At 44.9% G+C, this 7,976-nt stretch overlaps 1 long non-coding RNA gene across 1 annotated transcript in view; it reads left to right on the forward strand.

Annotated features, from left to right (window-relative positions):
- Positions 1-7,976, forward strand: part of LOC108445593 — a 25,254-nt gene that overhangs the window by 8,285 nt on the left and 8,993 nt on the right. The window contains exons 4-7 of the long non-coding RNA XR_001860519.1: positions 1,692-1,870; positions 2,685-2,792; positions 5,028-5,780; positions 7,769-7,976. The exon at positions 7,769-7,976 is cut by the window's right edge and continues 72 nt beyond it. This is a non-coding gene — a long non-coding RNA (uncharacterized LOC108445593). The remainder of the gene's footprint in view (positions 1-1,691; positions 1,871-2,684; positions 2,793-5,027; positions 5,781-7,768) is intronic.

The following is a 7,976-nucleotide window of genomic DNA, read 5'->3' on the forward strand; positions in this document are numbered from 1 at the left end:
TCTTTCCCTTTTAATGAAGGGAGTAAAAAACCCTGGAAATTTCAGCTCTCATTAAGGAGCACCTGCCCTTGGAACAGATTATATTCAGAGCTGCAGTGGACAAGGACTTATTGGAAGATAAATGGAAGTCAATACTAGGCTTTTTCAAAGTAAACAAAAAATAGACTTTTCTCCTCCACAAATAGCCTCCTCTCTACACCACCTCCTTAGTGCTGAAAAATGGAAGGAAAGATTATCTCAGTTACTTCTGTGCCTAGTGATAGTTAAAACTAATAGATCCCTCAAAGATGCTGATGGGGTGCAGTGTGTTTGGAATATGCTGGTGTGGGTCCAGGTACTTCCATTGTTTGGGTTGAGTAAAGTATGTGGGTCTGGCCCTTACATGCAGGGTAGATGAAATACTTCCTTATTGGTAGCTCAGCCATAGGATCTGTCTGTTCTCACTCCCTGTCCTCTAGTTTGGCATAGGGATCTCAGCAGTGTCTCGTCTCTGCTGGATGCTACACTGCAGTGATTGCTGCAACCAAATGGAAAATGCTGGGCTGGGCAGCTGGAGCAACCCAACAGCACTAGAGAGAATGCAACTTCTAGGCAGTTGTGGGCTCCTCTGTCTCCCTCCTCTAACCACTCTCTGCAGTGCCAGGAAGGGCTCCCTGCCTTGCTGGTCCCTGCTTGGCTTCAAACCCAACAGCTGCAGCCCCTTGTGTGGGAGCAGGCAGTGGTCCTGCTGCCCTGGCTTCCGGCATCTCCAGGCTGAGAGATGGCGCTGTGGAGGCACCCAAAAAGGGGCACGTGTAACTCACCGTGTTAGCCTGAGTAGAGATGGGTGATGCCATAGCTGTAGGCAGTGGGTAGTCAGCATTGCAGTCCTTAATCATTGAAAGTCTGGAGCAGAGAAGTGAGATGATCTTAAATATCTTAATGTCTTAAAGGTGCTTGTTCATGTCTTTTATCATCGGCTCTTGAGATTTTGCTCATGGTCACACAGACCCAGAGTTCAGTGAGGCTGCCATCCTCAGGTGGTCAAGTGGTTCTGGGGGCCAGAGCTACCTCAGGAAAATGGTGAGTCCTCCAAAGCTTGATGCTAGAGCTGCGGCAGTGAGGCTGCAGGGCTCCAGTCTGCACACAAAGAGAGAAGACCAAGCATGTCCCAGGTGGTAGCAAAATGTCATAGTGGGCAAGGGCTTCACCCTCTCCTTCTGGGGTGACAGAACTGACCTGGAGGGCTTTTCCCTGTAAAGGTGAAAATCTTGGGTGGTTTTTCTGGGGACTGCTGGATCAGCCCATGCTGATCTGCTGGTTGTGGTGGTTCCTCATGAAGAGGCAGTGGTGTGATGGGCTATCAAGGACCGTCGCTTCAGTTCAGCACGAAAGCAGTGAGCTGGAGCAAAGGTCCTGCCCTGCCAAGCCTGGCCTGTTTGCCACTGAAATCCCCGCCAGCAACTGTTTCTTTAATGATCTTTTTGACAGGCAGAGAAAGCACCATTGTTTGCTTAGTTTGCTTTAAAAATAGATTTCTAAATTTGCAAGCGACAGTTCAATGAGTGTCTGAAACCTGGTGCCCCAGGGTGTGTGGGAGCACCAGTAGCCACAAACATGGCACGAGCTTGTGGGGAAATGGCAGCACTAGGGAGGCTAATGTGATTAAGTCGTGTACAACTCAATTAGTTTCCCTTTTTCTCCCATGGTAGGTGGCAGGCCTGGCTGGTCACTTGCTGGTGGATGGAGACATTGCATTCAAGGTCGCACCGAGTGCACAGTGGCACTGAAGTCACACAGTTTCAGTTTGACCCTGGCCATGCAGGGCCACTCTTGCAGAGCTGGGAGCAGAGGACAAGCAGCCCTCCGGGTCTCCATTCTACATTAAAAGGTAAATCTTGGCAGGCAGCATCCTTCTGCCAAGTGAGGACAGTACTCAAAATGCTGAAATTTGCCTAGAGACGGCTTTTCACATCAGGGTTTAACCAGCAAGGCTACTGGAGAGCTAAGTGGGAGAGTGCTTTGCCTGTGCTAGTGCACAGACTGAGTGTGGATACCCAGTGCAACTAAAGCCCTCCTACTCTCCTGTTTAAAACAGCAAGAAAGCAGAATCTGTTTTCTAGCACCAAAGACATCAGAACAGAGTGTTACCCATTTAACTGAAACACCTGACTGAAGAGACAGGACCAGGAGCTGAAACATCCATGTGCCTATGATGGGCACCATGTTTTCACACAGAGTTTTGGAATGCAGAGGTGTCCTGAATGTAGAAGGGAGCAGGCACATTGGCATGGGCAAGGGAAAGACAAAACTCATTATGGGGGAAGGAGATCCCAGAGAACAGCAGAAGCTGTGGCCAGTCCCCATCCTGGCCACACAGCTTGGTTCCACCAAGTCGTACTTCCAAGTGGACAGGACAGGGTCACAAATCCCAAAAAGCCTCAGGCTAAAATCAGTCTATTCTGCAAAATTCTGGGAGGATTAAAAACTGGGGTGGGGGTGGAGGGACTGCCACGTGGTCATCTGGACAGTCTGGAGACATCCTGCTTTGTTTTGACCCTTTTTCAATTGTCTTATGACTCTCTACCTTACATTTTGAAATGAAAGGCCATTTTTACGTGACCAAAGTGGATTGCTTTCACCAGAAAAATTTGGAAATGTGCATTTTCTCCCCAAATAGATGTTTTTTTTTTCCAAAACTGCAGAGCAGTTCTCCACTGAGCCTACCTTAACCTGTGCCCTGGGTGACTGTGCTTTGTGGCTTGGTGCGATGGGATCTGAGTGGTTACTTGGGAATAAACATCTGTTACATGGTAGGACATCCAGCAACCAAATGACAGCTTAATTTCTGTCTATGGGTGAGATAAAACTGGATTCTGACAGTTCTGACTTATGAAAGGAAAGCATTTTAAGAAAGTATGCATTTTGTACCTTTTATTTTTAAGTAGAATTATTTTCTGACCTAATACTTGCAGCCTAAAATCACTGTGTCAGAGTACCACCTTTCCCTGTTTAATGGTAAGATGTAACTTGTGCTTCCACTCTTCATTAATTTGTGTTTTGTGTGCATCTAACTATGCAACCCCTAGGCTTTTGATTGTATGTTACACCATTTACTATTATAACAACTTAGCCATCAGCAAAAAAATCCTTGAAATGAGACCAAGCTACTTCTGAATATCTGCATTAGATATTTGAGTCTTGGAGCTAGCTCTGTAAAAGGTAGGGATTTAAAAATAACAAAACAAAACCCGTGAAAATTATCCAATCCATGAAAAATATGCAGCCTCAGCAACATGGAATCACAGCAGGTACACTCTGTCAGTGCAGAAGTGATTGCAAGCCCCGACTTGGGGTGGGGTCTAACAAAAGGGTTAATGCCTGGGAGGCACCCGCGTGTGGTAGCCCCTTGCCAAGGTCAATGGGAGCCCTGCCTGCTGAGCTCACGCAGGATCAAGCTCTGTTTTTCCATGATGTTTAACACAATTGGGTAATGCAGTGGTTTCTTTGCACTCTCTAAGTCCATTTTAAAAAATATTGCTTTACTGCAAATGACCTAATCTATTTCATTATTAAATATAAAATCATGGAGAAATTACTTATGCAATCTTCTCTATCTTTTTTTTTTTGTGGGGGTGCAGGAAGAGGAAGATAGGTAATTGCTTTTAAATAATGCTTTGTACTTAAATGCTAATTTGATATTGTGAGTTGACCCTTTTCTTAAAGCTAGGCATATTCTCTAACATTTTGTGGTGGTAAATATGTAGACCTACCACTTACCCAGTAACAAGCAAGCATATTTGCAGTAGATTGGAAAAAATGAAAACAAACTAATGTATATTTTTCAACTTCCTGGTGCTTTAACCTTTCTTAAGAAAAGACTCGGGGGACATAATTGAAGGAAAGTGTTTTTCTTTAGCAGATGGATTGCTTTGCTCAGATAATATTTTAGTTATGCCAATAAAATGAAGGGTACCCAGAAAACCATGAAACTGCCAGCAGTTGTTAGTGTACGACTATTACCAAGGCAGAAATGAGGCCAGAGCAGTGATAAATGTGCACATCTCTCCCTCCATCAGCTGAGGAATGACCTGGATACACTTTACATCTGAGCACCAAGTGGGCCAACATTTTTCACAGCAGCACTTAATAGTGGACATTAACTTAGCCCTCTCCAAAAGGGCTGACCTGGAGGCTACCCTCTGTGGTTCTCCAAATTGTAATCACTTCTGCAGTCTGTAATTTTATCAAATCGCATGCACCTTTTCCAGCCACTTATTGGCCAATTAAGTCAAGTTCTCACTGAGGGGGTCCAGCTGGCTTCAAGTTATCTTAGATGAATTGATTGAAGACATTGTGCAATCTATGAACCCAGTTTAATGATCTAGGTGATAATACTTGTAATTCTTCTCAGTCAAGGGAATTTGCTGCAGCTGTTGTCTGCAAATCCGTGTTCTGATACAGTGAAGTACCAGAAGAGCGTTAATCCGCCCTCAGAGTTTATAGTGATGGCTGCATTGTGAAATGGGAAATTTAACATTCACATAGCATTGCCAAGCAGAGACAATTTTTTTGTTGATGTGTTTTTATTTTATTCTGTTGTGAGTGTTAAAGAGGTTACGTGGAAGAATACATTATTGATAATACTTAAAATTGGAGACTGTACAGCAGTATGAAACAGCCTACTAAAATATTGCATAAAATGTTTGAGCTGGAAAATGAGGTTTGCCTCAGAGCATGAATATACCATTTTTAAAATTTGGAGGTGGAGCAGAGCTCCAGAAATAAAGTCACTGGGCCTGATCTACTCCCTAAGATATTCCAACTATCTGGAGTCAGTTTTGCTATTCAGGAGTTATGCTGGTATAAATGAGACAATAATTTCTGTCTCTTTTAAAAAGAATTATAAATCTTTTATAGATGACATAAATAAATACATGGGAACAGGTGCTACTTTCAGGCATGCTAACATAAATCAGGAATAACCTCGCACTTACATGATGTAAACTGATGAAGAATCTGCCTCTGAGACTGGATTCCTTCCCCAGGTTCAGAGCACTTGAAGTGCAAATGAAGGAATGCCATACACTCCAGGCCTGTGTCAGAGTATCTCCAAGACCTGCAGCTGACTGCATGAGGACCTGTGAAAACAAAGACATAATCATATTTTCTTGCTTTGGTGGTATATGCCTCTTTTCTGATCCCCAGGAAAGTTAATCCTTCCCCTATGAAACAATAATGCAGCTAGTGCTAGGTAATATTTCTCATGTTGAAAATTCAAACTATTTAGTAATGAAATATCCTATAGTGCATCTGTGAAATTTCTGTTTGTGAAAGGGGGTGGCTGGGGTTTGATTTCCCTGAAAAAGCAGCAGCTGCCATATTAATTTATGCTGTGCTGCAGACACCCATTTGCTTCTCAGTCACAAGGACTTCTCTTCCACACAGTGTGACCGAGCCCAGCTCTGCCAGTGCCCATCTTGCTGAGCAGCTCTACTGCTTTTGATGAGATTTCTTCTTTTCCTTTTCTTTTTTTTCTTTTTGCTGGGAAAAATCACTTTTTATGGGTTTTTTTTCAGAGAGTTGTGTGAGGTTTCCAGCCCCATCCAGCTCTCCACATGCTCTCATCTGCTGAACATGACATCAGAAATGTCTCAGCTGCCATGGGCAGCGGAGTGTGCTGGGTGAGCAAGGCCCTTTTCCCCACCACAGCCTCAACCCACCTTCGTGTGAGGCCAAACCTGGAGTTCAGAGGGGTTTCTCACTGTGTATGTGGACTTGGATCAAGCTGGCAAACCCAGGTCTGTTAGTCAACTTACTGTATGCATTTCAAGCATGAGTCTTTGGGGATTTGAAAAGTGTTGTAAAGATGATATAAAATGAGGGTCTTCTCTCCTGAGAATTTGACTGGCTGAAGGAGGTTGTGTGCTCCACATATTGAAGAAATGGAGCTGTTTTGCCTAGGTGTGCTGCTGTTGTACCTGGTGAAAGCTGTCCTACCTCTGGGAGGTCCCTTTTCCAGTGGCAAACCAGGGATGATGGCACCAACTTATGCAGATGGCTTCAAGTTCAGGACATTTGGTGTCAACATCATTGTGGGTGGGTTGGACTGAATCCCTGTGGATTCACAGGCCCTGTCTGGGTTCCTGGGCCACCTCCCCGGGGAAGGTGGGCCCATAGTGAGGGTCCTCAAACAGCTCCTTTCCTGTGGCCCTCTCCTGCAAAAGATGCTGTGGCTGGGCTAGGGATGTCTCTGCACCATGGGCTGTACTGGCTGGGTACAACACAGATTTTCAGGGGATTTGGGGGAGAAGAAGGTCAGATCTTCGCTCTGCCATTTATGAAATTAGTGAGCCATAATTTCATACGTGCACGCAGTAGAAAATGTCTTTGATGCTAACCATAGAAAATAACTCTGAAATTAGCTGCACCAAGGGCATGCTCCTGCCTGACTGGGTTGATCTGCACAGAGCTGAGCCTTGGTGTCGCGTTGGCCATGCTTCAGTGGATGCATGTTGTACTTGCCCTGCTGTTGTTGCTCAGAAGGGAGAATTGGGCCAGGGATCTCTCCCTGTAGCAGGGCTTAGATTAAAGTGTATATGACTAAGGAAGCTTGGTATGGCCACAAAGAACATCTTGTTCCCTATATTTAGCCATAGGCAATGTCAAGTACTATATGTTATATGAGTGCTTTTCTCCAGTCCTGTAGGCCTTGTTTTAGAGGTTGACTGTGTGAGTCGAAGGGCTTAGTTTTAAAATAACAGTCCTACAAAAAATATTTGGTTTTTCATCTTTGCCACCCGGAACATCAATACCCAAATGAGGGGGCTGCCTTGTATGAGACAGAAAGCAAAAGCTCTGCTCTTGCAGCTCTGCAGCGTCTCCTGCCAGGGCCAGGCACTGCCGTGGCAGCAGCCCTGGTGCAGCATTACATTTTCACCATAGATGCACTAAAAGGAGAGGTTAATTAGCATGGCTGCCTTTGATCCTCTGCTCGAGTGGGAAGAGAGAGTTTAGTCAGTAACACTAGCCAGCTTCCAAACACTTTATGGATTTTGGCAAGAGGCATCACAGTCATAACATTTGAATATTAGCCCTTTATAGCTCCGCCACACTAACAACTGCTAATTAGGCAGCTTGGACATGGCTGAGAGCTGCCTTGAACCTTGTGTAGTAATTTACACCTATGCACAGCTACAGCTCTGATATGGGAACATTTTACACCCAGTTCACATCTATGGAGACGATTAGCAGCCGTGAAGCCAGCAGAAAGCCTGATATTGCATTCCTCTTGCATTCTCCCCTCTTCTCAGCACTTAATTTTGCTTTCCTGGAAGACCCAGAGGTAGAGTGTGGGGAACCCCTGGGCTGCCATCTCATCCACCATGGAATCTTTGGAGAACTTGCTGTACTAAATCCCAGGATGGAATTTATTTCAGCAGAGCACAACCACTTTTAACTGGCCCAGGGACTTCATCCTCCAAATAACCTCCCGTAGCTTTATCAAAATCCAGAGATGTGTTTTCTCCCCATGCCAATAGAATTTCTTGCTTGGCCAACAGCAGTACTAAAGTTGAAGTGTTTGATGCTTTATACTTGAGTGTTGTTTTCTTCAGTTTTCATTTTGCTCTCCCTCTTGTGTATACAGACTTAGAAAACCACTATCCATGGTTTGCTGCCACCCCCTCCCCTTCCCCATACCTATTATTAACACTGAGGTGATGAGGTTCTCTGCTCCTCCTACAGCCATCTTCAATTAAAATAACAGCATTCTAATACTCTTCTGCAGCTGGGTTGTTTGAGGTGTGATAAAAGAAGTGGTGAGTGTGGGTCTCCTGCCCCAGAGGTCCCTGCTGCTTGCCAGGATGCTGTCACTGCTGGAATGAGCCATCAGCTGAGGCACATATCCAGAAATCTTGTACTGATGGAAGTACTCTCAGCATCACATTTCTAATGAGCATCGTGCTGGTGGTGTCCCCAGCCACAGACTTTCTCCT

This window comes from Corvus brachyrhynchos, unplaced genomic scaffold, assembly GCF_000691975.1.
Source record: "Corvus brachyrhynchos isolate BGI_N302 unplaced genomic scaffold, ASM69197v1 scaffold101, whole genome shotgun sequence".
Classification (NCBI taxonomy): domain Eukaryota; kingdom Metazoa; phylum Chordata; class Aves; order Passeriformes; family Corvidae; genus Corvus; species Corvus brachyrhynchos.